Below are 14,526 nucleotides of genomic sequence, written 5' to 3' on the forward strand. Positions count from 1 at the left end.
AAGGTTCCATACGTAGAGAAATATTATTGCCACAATTTAAAAATAGGATCCAAGACCTACTTCTCTCATCCAGTTGGTTGGAGCTGAATCTGGGGGTCAGTGGGTGTCAGGGTCCTCGGGAAGCAATGCCTGTCGGTGCAGGATGAGACGACCTCCTTCCTGGCTTTGCACGTCTACCGTCTCAGTTTATTCGCACGACCGTAAAAGACACAAGGGCGTTATTATAATATCCTTTTCTGTTTGAAGAAACAATCCCAAAGACCTTAGATATCCTCTAATCCAGTGACTTAAAAAAAATTTGACCATGACCCACAGCAAGAATACGATTTCTTTGTGCGTCAGTGTATGCATACCTAAATATAAAACTAGGAGAGCTTAGTGATAACGATATTTATCCTGACCACAAGGCCCTCTAACGTTTACTATTCTATTTCATTACAAAGATGCTCATCACAACCTACTGAGTTGATGCCATGAGCCACCAGTGCGTTGCAACCTACAGTCAGAAGAACAGTGCTCTGGTCTAGAGGGAAACTGAGGCACAGAGAGAGCCTGTCTCGGGCGCAAAGCCTTGTGTAGAACCCAGTTCTCTGATGCCCTGAGCATCTTCCTTCTCTTCACAGTTCATTTTGCTTCTGTATTTTAAGCCGTCCATCATCTGGACCAAGAAGAAGGGTTTTATACAACAGAAGGAATGATCTGGGTGAGTCCACAGACTTCTTTGATTATTGGGGTTCTCAGACGCTCGGGTGGGGTATTGAGAGGGGCCGGGGCGCTCCTTCCCTGAGGATCTTGGAGTCATCCAGCTCCCCGTGTGGCTTGGGAGTGGCCGCGTTTGTGGGCAGCTGGGGGAATTCGTGGACTGTACTGAGTCCTTTCCAGGCACAGAGCTTGATGGGTTTCTGGAAATAAAGACAACTACCTCAGCAGCACTGAGTATTTTGGTAATTTCCAGCTTAAAATACATGAAAATGATAGGCAGGGAGGTGCAGGGGTGTGGGGTGGGAGTGGACCGAGAGGACAGCACGCTGTGATTTCCATCTGCCTTGACAGGGCAGCTCCTTCTCCGGGGCAGCGCCTCCAAGACCGCGGCCTGGTTCCGGCGGGGCTCTGAGGGTGGATGTGTTGGTCACGCGGATGACGCTGATAGCGTCTGGCCTGAGAACTAGAGAAAGTCAGTCACAGGTTGAAAGAAACATCACAGCAGTGTTTTTAAACCACCGAGAGCCCTAGGGGGCTTCTGGAGGGGCCCTGCCAGTAGCCAGGAGGAGATGGGGTGCAAACGGGTGGGCTCCAGTGCCCCCCAGCCGGAGGAGTTCAGACTGCTCCTGTTGTGCGGTGGGCACCTAGCTTATGCTTTCCATGCTCGCCCTGCATCTCTTCGGCACTTCCCTGGAGTGGGCAGCCCTGTGTGGGGGGGTAGGGGTGCACCTTGAGCATCCCTCGAGGAGTTTCTCCGCTCTTTGGCCTCGTGGCTCTCTCCAACGCCCTGGAGGGCTTTTTGCCCAGAGGTGCAGGGGACTTAACGGCCCCTCGGGGTGGCGCTCAGCCAGTGGGGTATGGGAACCGCAGGAGAAAGGCCCCTGTCCTCCCTTACTTTGGCGAGAACATTCTGAAGTGCAACCTGTATGGCTGCTCAGACCGTGCGCAGGGGGACGGGCTCGGTGATGCGTCGGTATGGCTGTCCCCGCTCCCGGCTCAGACGCCCAAACAGCCTGTGCCCGCGGCCCAGGATCAGGCTCCGCTTCAGGGAAACCCCACCGCGACGGGTCTCCGCAGACGGGCCCTCGCGAACACGGGATTCAGAGCCAGTGCAGGTGTTCTGGGGACAAGGACCCTGGGGCCTCAAGGGGGACGGGCCTGCCCCACGTGCTCGCAGCAAACGTGGGAGGGGCATGAAGGATCCCTGTCTACAGCTCTGGTTGGGGGCTCCTCAGCGGGCCATTTCCAGGTACCTGGGGACCACCAGGGTAGGGGCGCCCTCACCCGCCCTCAGCTGTTACCAGGTTGGGGCTGGTTCACGTGAAAGCTGCTTGCCCGGCCTGCAGGGTAGGGAGCCGCCCCCGGAGCCGGTTCTTGCCTCACACCCGCACCCGACCACCTTGCGGAGCCTCACGTGAGGTCACGGCGCTGGGATCCGGGCATCCCACACAGGCAGCTGTCATCCTGGGCAGCTCGGGTGAGAAGGTGGGGGGTTGGTCTACACAGCAGGGCATCCCTTTCTCCCCACCCCACCGTCCTCCAGGACACTCTGCAAGCTCTCTGCTTCGGAGATCGGAACTCCCTTTTCAAGTCGAGGATGTTTGTTTCTTCCTCTTTCTCGCGGCCTGTTGAGAATTTGTCAGCAGGTGGCAGCGGGCACCCGTCTCGTCTCCTCCCCCAGCCTCTTCAGGGGCGGTTACTGCTGCATTTTGGTTGTACTGTTTCCCGAAATATAAAACCCAGAAGCCACAGTTGGGGGGGGCATCCCTCAGCAAGGTGACTGCGTGGGGCTCTGGTGTCCGTGCCGCCCACGGGAGGGGCCGAGGTCAGGGTGGGTTCACGGTCTCTGAGTTGACGGTCCACGCCCAGCCCGCCTCCTGGGTCCTCGGATGCTGAAGGCGTCGTTGGGGCCAGGCCGCGTGCGGCGAGTGCGACGTATTAGGTGTCGGGGTGCAGAGCTCCGTGAAAGGGCCCGACAGCACCACTGGGCCTTTCTCCCTTCAGCGCGGCCCTGAGAGCCCCTTGGCTTCGGTTTCACCTAACGTGTGGAAGAAGCCCCAGCGCGTGAGTGAAGGGGAAGACCGAAGTCACTTCCGTTAACGTTAAACTGAGACGGTCGAATAGAAACCCCAGCGTGGGTGGAGAGTGGGACGGAGGGTTCCAGATCATAGAAACACCAGCAGATTCAGGGAACTTCCAGTGCCATCTCTGTTCCAGTTCCTGCCCCCAGGAACTATCATCTGGCCACAGAGGCGGACACCGCAGCACAAGGGGCCACGGACAAGCTCCTCAGTAGGCTTCTGGATGGGATCAGTAGCTCTGGTCTCCCAGATGGGAGCTGCCTGGGGGCCACGGGGGTGTGGCAGGGAGGGCTCTGGTCCCGGAGAGAGTGGACTTTAAGCCTGTCTGGGGCATTTTGAAACACAGAGGGCAGTGATGTTCCAGTGTGAGGGAGCATTGCAAACAAGGACCTGGAGCATCCTTAGAAAGTCAAGCCCGGGGGTTCCCACTGCTGGTCCAGGACAAGGTATTCTCTGGTCCAGGCTCTGTGGGTCCGAGGCTTAGAGAGGGGTGAACGGGGCAGAAGGGCAAACCCGAAACGTCACATTTGAAGGATGATCCTTCATTCTGAGACTGAGGTCTGGCTAATTTTTTTAGGGTTTAAAATGTCTCATACTGTGAGAGAAGGAGTGTCTGTGTGTGTGTCAGGGGGAGTAATACTTATTTGTATATATGTTTCTTTATAATCCGACTTGTCAAAATTAAGATCTGGTCTAATATCTTCATATTGGTTCCCAAGATTTGTTTTTTCAACTACCAGTTCATAATTCCCACATCTGGGAACCCCTGGTGTAGCCCAAACCTTGATTTATTTTTCACAAACAGGAAAATGAGACTCAGAAAGATACAGTGATATCCCCAAGATCATAAACTATGGGGCCCAGTGTTTGGGTGCAAAGGCTCACCTCACTTCTTCAGTGAGTTCCCTTTAGGCTCCGTGATCAAATTTTACAGGGAAACTTTGCTTTTAACCTGATAGATTCTTGGGTCTGGTCCAGAATTACTGAATCAGGATCTCTGGGGGATGGTATTAACATGTTTTGAAAAGCTGTCCCGCAGGAATCTCTGCCCTACCCTCATACCATCCTTGGCTTCCTCGTTCAGGCTGAGCAGCCCGGTTGCCTCATGCTTCCCTTTTTCCCGAGAATAATATCTATTTCAACCCAAGCCCAGGAGCTCAGAGTTGAGGCAAACCCAGAATTTGGCCAGACTCCAACGCCTCTGCAGATTTTAAGACCTGCAAAGATGAGATGCGTCCTCCTTAGAGTCTGAGGATGCTGTAGCGTGTTTGAAAGGGACAGATAGTGTACATAAGTGGCCCAGAGAATTGGGCTTCAACCTGCTGTCTCTGGCATTTTCCAGCCAACTCTTGTTTTCTGCCTGCCAACGGCTCCAGCCCGAGGACCCATCTCTGTAAGCTTCTGTTCTTTTCCTGGATGCCCCGAGGGCGGTGCAGGAGAGTTGGTTCTGGGCCCCAGAAGGAGAAGGCCTGGTCCTGGCACAGATGCTCTGGACACTCACAGTAGATGCTCACTAAACAGTGACTGAGACCACGGGCTTCCCAGAGACTCCGGGCTGTGTCGGAGAACCTGGGCTTCTCCTGTGTGGGACCAGTAATAAAAACTCACCTCTCTTCCAGCCAGCGGCCGGGGAAGGAGTGACTTCTGCTGTACTGGTCTTGGCTTAGAATCATTCTGTCCTCCACTCGGGGCACAACTCTGGTTTATACTGAAGGCAGGTTGGAGGCTCGTTGATCAGCAGCCCTCAACCCCTGGCTTCTGTGAGCCAGGATTTGCAAGAACTTCCCCGGATTGAGTTCGGCGCAGCTGCAGGGCTGAGCTGCCCCTGGTCAGCTGTTAATTAGCCTCCTTCACTTCTGGTCCCTAATGAGCTATCCAGGTGAGAAGGGCCCCTGCTGCCCTCTGCACTGCAGCTGTGCCAGCCTGAGGATGTCAGCTGAATAACCGAATAACCTACGTTTCCGTTTCCTCCTTTGTGAAGTGGAATTAACATGTACTTCACAGGATTTCTATGAGGATCATTTTTTTCTTCCAGCTTTGTTGAGATATCATTGACATATAAAATGGTATAATTTTACGGTGTACAACAGAATGGTTTGATGCATGTATATGTTGTGAAATGATGACCTGAAAAAGGTGAGTCAATACCTAAATGCAGGGCACACGGATTCATCCTTTCCAACATCTCTGTCATCCTTTAAGTGCGATTGAGTCCACTTTGCTTATTTGTTTGCTCTAATCCAAGTAGAGAAACCCTTCCTTTCAAACCAAATATTTGCTTTACATGTTTTTCAGAGCATGTTCCCTTAGGTTTTGTCATTTATTCCTTGTTACACACCTGTGAGGGGCGGGGCATGGTTCTTTGTCCCCATGGTAATTCGGAAACTGTGGCAGAGGGTTGAGCCCACCTGCCCCACGTCACACACGCAGCTCACGTCCCCAGCTCACTGCGGGATCCCACCAAGGCGTCCAGGGAGCTGGCAAACAGCAGCCTCGGTCTGGGTCGCCTTGTCTGCTTCCCATGGTGCTTTCTCATGAGTAACTGCTTTCTCCTGGCTCTAGGCAGAGGCGAGCTCCAAATGTGCATTTAAAAAACACTTCCGTGAGGGAAAGGAGATGCCACGTGTTCAATTATTAGGAGACGGGTGGCATTTCTGGCTCATCTTGTTGTGGTTGGGGAGGTGCTATTTCAGGGCCATCACTTTGTTTCTCTACTTTTCTTTTCCACTGGGAACATCTATCTTCAGTTTCCTTTTGTGGTGCTATTTTATGAAGCCAGAGTGTGTGCCTATATATAGTAAGTTATTAAAGCCACTGAAAACCATGGATCTGGCTGGGAGGTTCACCTGGGAAGGGAAAGAGAGCGTGAAGCGAGGGGTGTTTCTGTCGTCAAGACATTGGAGACCTGGAAAGGTGCATAAAACAAGGCAATTCCAGACACAGACGGCTGCCAGGCCGATTTCGCGTTTCGACAACCTTTCCTCCTGAGGCATCGTTGGCTCCTGTCCTCACCTCTTATGACCCTGAGGTTCGGGAGAGGGAGTGAACGAGGAGGCCAGCCCTGTTCTGAAAGGCACAGTGGCAAGGAGGCCTTGACCTTTGACCACATAATGAACCAAGATCCTTTGTGTGTAACAGGAATGTTGCTGTTGCCATGGAGACATTGGTAAGGTGGTCTGTCCCAGTCTCACCTTGGTTCCCTTCTGGCGTGTTCCCTGTAGTCGGGGAAGAATGGAGAACTTGGCAGGAATTACTGAGCCAGCTGCCACTCAGCACAGGCCTCCGATGGTCTGAGCGGGTGGGAACCCAACAGACAAAGGACGTGGCAGAGACGGGGCTGGAGGACCAGTGTCCAGTCTCAGAGGGATGCTGGCTTGTTTAAGCGAGCAGACGTGGTGCCAGGCGCTGGGGACGGCAAGCCGAACAGGACACGGGCCCATCTCACGGATGGAGGTCACAGTCTAGAGAGATTTAATATAATTATATATAATCATATGTATATAAATAACTCCACGACACTTTTTCTGGACAACACATAGGGAGACAGACACACATGAAACAGAGCCTTACAATTTAATGTGATCCGTGCTATGGAAGAGAAATCTGTAGATATTGTGGAAGGCTCCACAATAAAAATAAAACTAATATCATCTGCCAATGATCCTGCCCACCGTGCGCCTGGAGCCTTGCACACTTTATCTCGCAACCATTGCGGGGCAGGTGTTTCTAGCCTCGTTTTACAGGTGAGAACACAGTGACAAGGGAGGTGTGGTGACTCTCTCCAGGTCACACGGCAGCAGGCAGGCAGGTCCTGATACGAAGATGGGCTCTGTGGGGTCCCTGTCCCTTCACCGGCCACCCCAAGGGACGAGACGTGCAGCGAGCCTGGGCCCCTGGAGATTCCTCTTTATCCTCACTCTTTCTCTCAGCCAGCGGGCACTTCTTCCTGAGCCACACTGGGGACCCTTGGGTTCTACTTTTCATCACATTTCAGGAAACAAGCGTCTGGTTTTCCCACTTCCCCCTGCCTCTCTCTCTCCTCCCCCTGCCTCTCTCCCCTCTGAGCCCCAGCCCCCGCCCCTCCCCTCAGCCCTGCTCTCATTCTGAAGCTCCTCCAGGGCTGCCCCTCTTGGAAGCGTCCAGCTTCCGGGCCCTGTTTCCACTCCTGGATGCTTGGCGTGCAAGCCAAACAGCCTCAGCTCTCTGGGCGGCGGTGGCGATGGCCCCGGGGGCTTATTCAGCGGTGGGGGAAGGGCTTTCCCAGCCCGAGGCAGAGGCTCTCCTCTGGGGAGGAGTGTGGGGTCCCCTGAGCCCTCCACACCTGGCCTGCCCCACGGCCTCTTGTTCATCGCCCGAGGATGTGAGATTCATAATACATCCCTTTCCAGCCTGCGGCTGCACAATTGGCTTTTCCCCCTGAAGTCTGAGCTAGTTCTGCTGCGGAGTTAGGCGAGTGCTTCTTTGCCCTCTAGTCAAAAAGCGGGGCTCTTGCCTTTGATTGAGTGCATGCTTGTCACGGGCTTTTCTCTGTTTAGAATCCATTTGTTAGCGCTTCTGCTCAGGGAGGCTCGCAAAGCTGGTCATTAACAGACACATTTTCTGCGTCTGGAATTTTAATGGACTTGATTTTCTTCTCCAAGCACTTTAGGACTGAGGGACGCAGATGGGGCTTCCTCCCCATCTTGAGTGGGTCCAGCCTCCTCCCCTCTGAGGCCACCCCGTCCCCCAGTGAGGAGGTCTGTCCTCCTGAGGTCTGTCTTGCAGCAACTCCCAGGCTCCTTGTCCGGAATTTTCTGAGCACACTCCCGGATTCTGGAGCTGCAGGGCTTCTTCCACTCGTGCGGCCATCTGGTCTCCTCTGGATGGCGTGGCAGGCAGTCGAGGTCTGGCCTCCGCTGCCTCCCTGGCCCCAACTCCAAGGATTACAGACTTCCAGGCCTTCCCCAGTAGCCACACCCAAGACCTTCGAGTCCCAAGTGCCCTGCTGTTGCCGGCAAAGGGTGCCCCTCTGCCAGGACACCCCGGCATCGCCCACTCCATTCTCCCCCCCGACCAGGTCCCCCCAGCCTGTCTTCAGGGTCCACACAGGCTTCATTGGTGCCTGGAGCCTCCACTGGAGTGCCATGGAGTCGGCCACACCCTCAGGGGCGCTGGGAGAGGCGGGAAGCTCAGGCCGGCAGGGGTTGCTGACCCCACGGTGAGGCGGGCTCTCCCGCCGCGGATGCACACGGACTCCAGTCCCTCCCCGCTTCCCACGCGTGCAGCTGCCGCAAGTCTCAGAAACATCCTCCACTTTGGTTTCCTCCTCCCTATGATGGGATCGAGCACAGCGCCTCCTTGATAAGACCCTGAAGGGATTTAATTACATTATTCTATGAAAAGTACTTGTAATAATATCTGGCCTATATTAAGTATGCAAAAACCACGAGCTGGTGTCATCATCAGTAGCATTATTAATATCACGAGAGCTTTTCTGTGTCCCCTGCCCTCCCTGCTTCCTCCTGAGGCCAGCTAGCTGTCAGCATGTAACAGGAGGCTGCAAGGAGCCGGCCGCCTACCTTCCCCGCCCCCCCCGTCATGACAGGTGCTGGCGATGCGCTGTGGAGCGTGGGTCAGAGGGTGTGTGCTTGGCTGCTCTGTGGACCCCAGTCCTCAGGCCAGAGCACCTTTCCCTGGAGGCTCCCCTTGGCCCCTCCACCAGGACCCACAGGGCCTCCCTTCCCTCCACCCAGCAGCGAGGCCGGGAGGAGTGACAGCTGGCGGACAACCAACTCCAGGAGCCCAGCAAGGAGGAGGGGGGACCAGAGGAGGGGCAGGGGTGAGGTGGGTGTGGGTGGAGCTGAGGGGAGCCGCAGGGGGAGAGGTGGGCGAGCGAGAGTCTGGGAGTGGCCTCCGCCCACCAGGGCCCTGGCCCCACGTCCCCTTCTAAGTCAAGGGAGCTTCGGGCCGAGTCAGGCTCAGGTTAAATACATCGGGGAGGCGACCCTAAATCCCCACTGCACCGTGGGACCCCTGGGCATTGAGCGGTATCGTTTACCATGGAGGAGAGTGATTCGTCATGCCGTGCTGCATCTATATTGATTAGTTATACATCTGCAGATCGAAGGCGACTTCCAACCCGTCCGCCAGCTCCAATCCAGCACCACCCAGTTCTCCCTAGTTTTCTCTTTCCACACCTGTAACTCTCTCCTCCAGCACTGAGGAGTGGGACCCTCGTCCCTAATGTATCTATTTACTCATTTGATCAGCCCCCTGTGTGTTCTCAATCCCACTGCTGTCAAGTCCCCGACCTCGCCGGGGCGCTGACGCTCCGTCCCCCGGAGCCCCTTACCGAGGGTCCCCACGCACCTCGGCTTTGGCCTCCCGAGCCAGCTGCCCTCTCCCTCACCCCCTGCACGGTTGCCCTCCTCACCCGCTGGGGCTCTGACCACCCTGGGCATGCCCCCTCACCCTGCCTGCCATCTCTGCTTGCCTATTTTCAAGACCCTTTCTCATTTACCCCAGCAGGGTGCTTATTCCTTGAGGATCCAAATAGACCCATCATAAAGCACCACCAGTGAGTGTACTCAGACAGTGGCCTTTCTGTGCCCACGAAGCCGCCTGACCGCCCGGATTCTGATGGAGACCCACCCTGGGCAGGCTGGTGAAGATCTGTCTCTACTCTGTCCCCCTGGAGCCCTGCCCTCCCCTCAGGGTCTCCTCCTTGAATTCCACTCCCCTCCCCACACCTGGGAGCTGGGAGCATGCCATTCCCAACCTCTGCCCACAGTGAAGTGTGTTCCTCTTCAGGACTTCCTGAAACTCCTGGGAGAAGAGAACATTTCCAGGTGCCACTTGACCAAACACCAAGGGACCAAGAGGAACCAGAAACAGAAGATGCAAGTGGATCAAAGATGGGATCTTCCCACTGAGGTCCTTTCTCTTCAGATCAGTTACACCGCAGACCTTGACGGCTTGTCTGGCTTTTTCTGCCCCTTCCTCTCACCACCAGTTGGGGTCTGCCTGTGATGGTCATCTCCTGGACACATTGTCCTCCTTGGAAATGTGGAAACATCTGAGGTACTAGAATAAAGACACCTCTCCCATCCTCCTCCTCCATCCATCCCAAACCACTTCTCTGCACAGTGTTGGTTATCTCCTGCCAACATGGGCACCGGCGTCATCTCTCTGGTCTCCCCGCTCCAGCCGTCCTCCCCTCCCTCCTCCAGAGTGCTCATCCTGAAGACATGATGCTGGAGAATCCACTCCCAGGAACAGTACTTCCTAACAACCCTCTGTGACCTGCAGCCTCCAGGCACCAACCTTCTCCCAGCCCCTGCATTTGCCCAACTCTGCTGGAGTCTTTCGCGAACACTCTTCATTTAATTCTTCTAGCCACACTGTGAGCTGCTTTTACAATAAACTCGTACAGGATGGAGATGCGGAAAAGGTGAGATGACTTGCCGAGGATGCAGCAAACGCTGCATAGAAGGAGCTGGAACAGATCCAAGCGTCTGGCTCTGGTCCAGAGCTTTCTGTTAGGACCCCGTGGAGGGAGGGCGGCCCCCGCTCCTGGGGAGATGCCTACCCGCCCCGTGTGTCAGATCACCAGCTCTGCCTCTGCCTTGTGGAAACAGGCCGTTTCCCTAAGGTGATGCGGACTGATTTTAAGACAGATGAAAATAAGGAGATAAGCCAAGGGGAAATTTCTCTCTCCACTTTTCCCTCTGTGGATCAATGAGCTCCATCTCCCTGCCCAGCTCTGAGCCACGCCCCAGAGAATCTCAGACTGTGTCTCTGCTGTAGAGGATCTAGCAGTCCAGGCGAGGACAGACGATGAAGCCACCCCAAGTGGCCTCTCTAGGTTGGGCTGTGTGATTCCACCTCCACGGGAAGGTCTGAGCGGCACGTCCCTCTGCAGCCACGTGTGTGCTTGGCCACTAGCAGCACAGTTGTTTGCTAAAGGGCTGCACCGCCCACCCTTCCCACGGTCACACTAGGGACACTGTTACACTGTCCCTTCCACGAGGGCCACACGTAGACTGTGCAGATGAGGAAGCCGGAACGCGGTGGAGCTGGGGTTTAATGCACACGTGCCTGGCTCCTCCGGGCCGGCCACCTCCCTGGCTGGGGTAGTCCTTTACTTTCAGTCCTTCGGATCTCTGAGGGCCATGAACAGGTGGGGCCCCCTGAAGCCTTCTCTTCTCCAGACCACACATCCACCTCCCCAAGGTGTATGCCAGAGAAGGGCTTTCTTCCGTGGTGGGTTTTGGGAGTTAGGAGGCAGTAGAGGGTGAAACTTCTTTTGAAACAATCTCTGAGCTGTGTTCTGCTGCCTGACCTGCTCCTGGAAGGGCCCTCTGGGGAAAAGGACACAAAGGTGGTGGCAGAGGGGCGGGGCTTTCTTACAGGGTCAGTGTCCTGGGTCCTCCTAGTTCAAGACCAAAGAGAGAAACCTCACGTCTTTCAGAGGACAAGTGAAGGCAAGAGGCAATCACGCCTGCGACTGAACCACATACATACATATAATTTTCATAGTCAAGCCCCAGGATAGATGTGCTTGTTACCCCGTTTTACAGATGGTAACACTGGGGCTCAGAGATGTTAGATGTTAAAGAAGAAAGGACTTGACCCATTTTCACAGGGCCAGTCAGCAGAGGATTCAAATGGAGGCGGAATGACTTTTCTCTGCAGGCAATGTGTTGCTCTTAAATTTATTTTTCATTTATTTCCCAACCTTTGATGGTGACTGAAAATCATTTAACCACTCACACTTGACGGTAGCACAGAAAGATGATACACTACTTTATGGATCTGTGGATACTGCTGAACATATATTTGGGCTGTGAGTTTTTCCAGCTGGCTTTGTGGGTTACAGCCAGGCATGATGTCCTGGGGCTGCAGCTCCGTCTATATATTTACGGTCTATAACTTAACCAAAGAGCAGTTGGTAACTTCACAAGGCACCATTTTAGGCACAAGAGATACAGGAGTTAAAGGGTAATTATTCCTGCCTTTCAGAAAGATTTATTCCAGTGGGGATAGAGAGAGCCAACGTCACTCTGAAGGACACACACAGCCACACACATACACGCTATACAAAGATATTGAAAAGAACCACAAATAAGATAGAAGGAGTGATATGGTAGAGTACCTGTCTGAGGGAGATTGGAGGGAAAATCTCCAAAAAGACTACATTTGAGCTGAAAGGAGGCAACTGAGCATAGGTCTGGGATGGAGGAGAGGGAATCCCAAGCTGAAGGTATGTGCAAATGTCCTGTGGCAGGAAGCAGGATGTCACGTTTGAGGGATTCTGAATGGAGGGTCTGTGGAGGAGAATGAAGAGCTGGGATCAGAGAGAGAGGAAGGAACCTGCTCAGTAAGACCTGCAGGGACCGGATAGAGGGCTTGGCTTTTACTCTAAGAGTAATGAAAAACCAAGGGTCCTCGGAAATGTCACTTTGGCAAATTTAGGGGAGGAACATGGGGGTTGGGAGGGATCAGGTAGGAGGTGTTGCAATAGTCCAGGTGAGGAGGATGGGCTGGGAGCATGGTGGCAGCTGTAGAGGTGGTGGAACCGGGGCTATTTGGGGAATGTTTTGGAGGCACTGCTGAAGGACATCACTGATGCAAGGTGTGAGTGAGGGAGGGAATACACATACCTTGGTTCAAGTGTTGGCTGGTGAAAGAGACATTGGCTGAAACGAAGATATCATGAGTGTGGGAGAATTTGGGAAGCGATCCAGTGGGGGGACCAATGGTTCTGTTTTACAAAGGTTAACTTGGGATGCCTGAAGACTCCTGAAAGAGACAGCAGTGGTCCTGGATTATGTACCTGGATTTCAGAGAGGAGATGCAGCTAAAGACATAACTTTGAGAGTCGTTAGTGTAGAGACGGTATCTCCAACTATAGCAATGAACACGCCCTCTTCTCCATGTTCATTTCCCTCCAGGAAAAGAGAGCTGAGTCCCGCGTAATGAGACTCCTAGAGTTTCTAGAGAAGAAGGGGTCCAAGGAAAGCTTGAGGAAGAGGCAGTAAAGTAGGCAAAAGCCAGCCTGGTTCGTGTCAACAAAGCCCAGAGTAGAGAAGTTTTCATAAAGAAGTGGGGGTCAGCCATGCCCACTGCTGCTGAAAGGCCAGGTAAAGTGGGGACAGAGGATGGGCTCTTGGCTGGAGTCAGGTGGAAGTGACTCGTAGAGTTGTTCAGGTCAGTTTCGAGTAGTGATGGGTCTGAGTGCCTAACCCAGTCGGTTGGGGACACATCAGAAGTGAGGGTGTAGAGACGTCAGTACAGAGAGCTCCTTGAGCAATTTTGCCGGGAAGAAGCGCAGAGAGGGATGTGGCCTGGCTGAATCTGTATCTGTATCTATACCTGTACCTATAAGTATACATCCAAATATACCTGTCTAAATTATATACATTTAAATTATATTTATCTGTATCTAAATTATATCTATCTAAATTATATTTGTAAATTTATATGTATACATTTAAATATATTGGGTTGGCCAAAAAGTTCATTCCGGTTTCTGTAAAATCCTGCAAAAAACCCGAACAAACTTTTTGGCCAGTGCAGTATTTATATCTAAGATCTAGGAGCCCAATTTCACTTCCTTCAGTGCTTCCAGCCTTACTTTTTCCCCAAGGTGTGGTGCCTCTCCCTCCGTTTTGTTGTTGTTGTTGTTGTTTTTAATATTTATTTATTTTTATTTTTTTTTAATTTATGGCTGTGTTGGGTCTTCGTTTCTGTGCGAGGGCTTTCTCTAGTTGCGGCGAGCGGGGGCCACTCTTCATCGCAGTGTGCGGGCCGCTCATTATCGCGGCCTCTCTTGTTGTGGAGCACAGGCTCCAGACGCGCAGGCTCAGTAGTTGTGGCTCACGGGCCCAGTTGCTCCACGGCATGTGGGATCTTCCCAGACCAGGGCTCGAACCCGTGTCCCCTGCATTGGCAGGCAGGTTCTCAACCACTGCGCCACCAGGGAAGCCCTGTCCCTCCGTTTTGCTCTTACCAGTGAGGGTGAATGAGGGCTTCCTATATTTGCAGGACCTGTCACACGCCCATGCCCTGGTCCGTGCGCCACGGCAAAATGAAGAAGGGGGTGAGTGGACGATGCACAGAGTTTGGGTCTCTTGAAAAGCGAGGCCGCGAGGGGCTCCTCACAGGTAAATGGGGGCTGATCACGGAGCATCTTGATACAGGTCGGTATGAGGTTTTTAATTTATTTTTTTTTTTATTTATTTATGGCTGTGTTGGGTCTTCATTTCTGTGCGAGGGCTTTCTCTCTAGCTGTGGCAAGCGGGGGCCACTCTTCATCGCAATGCGCCGGCCTCTCACTATCGCGGCCTCTCTTGTTGCGGAGCACAGGCTCCAGACGCGCAGGCTCAGTAGTTGTGGCTCACGGGCCCAGTTGCTCCGCGGCATGTGGGATCTTCCCAGACCAGGGCTCGAACCCGTGTCCCCTGCATTGGCAGGCAGATTCTCAACCACTGCGCCACCAGGGAAGCCCCCGGTATAAGGTTTTTATTCTGTAGGTAAAAAGGAACCAGTAAAAATTTTTTAGTTTTAAAAAATGATGAGTGATGTGATTTGGCCTGGGTTTTAGAAAATTGGTTGTTCATTATATGTTAGGTCCACGTACCACTGCTTAAATGAGAGGGAGAGATTGAGTTTTTTTATTTTTATTTTTTTAGTAAGGAAATAATCCCGAGAGATGGGAAAGGGGAAAAAAGGCGGGGTGAGCAGGCCATTCTGACAGCAGCCT

The sequence above is a fragment of the Balaenoptera ricei genome, chromosome 17, assembly GCF_028023285.1.
Source record: "Balaenoptera ricei isolate mBalRic1 chromosome 17, mBalRic1.hap2, whole genome shotgun sequence".
In the NCBI taxonomy this organism is placed as follows: Eukaryota; Metazoa; Chordata; class Mammalia; order Artiodactyla; family Balaenopteridae; genus Balaenoptera; species Balaenoptera ricei.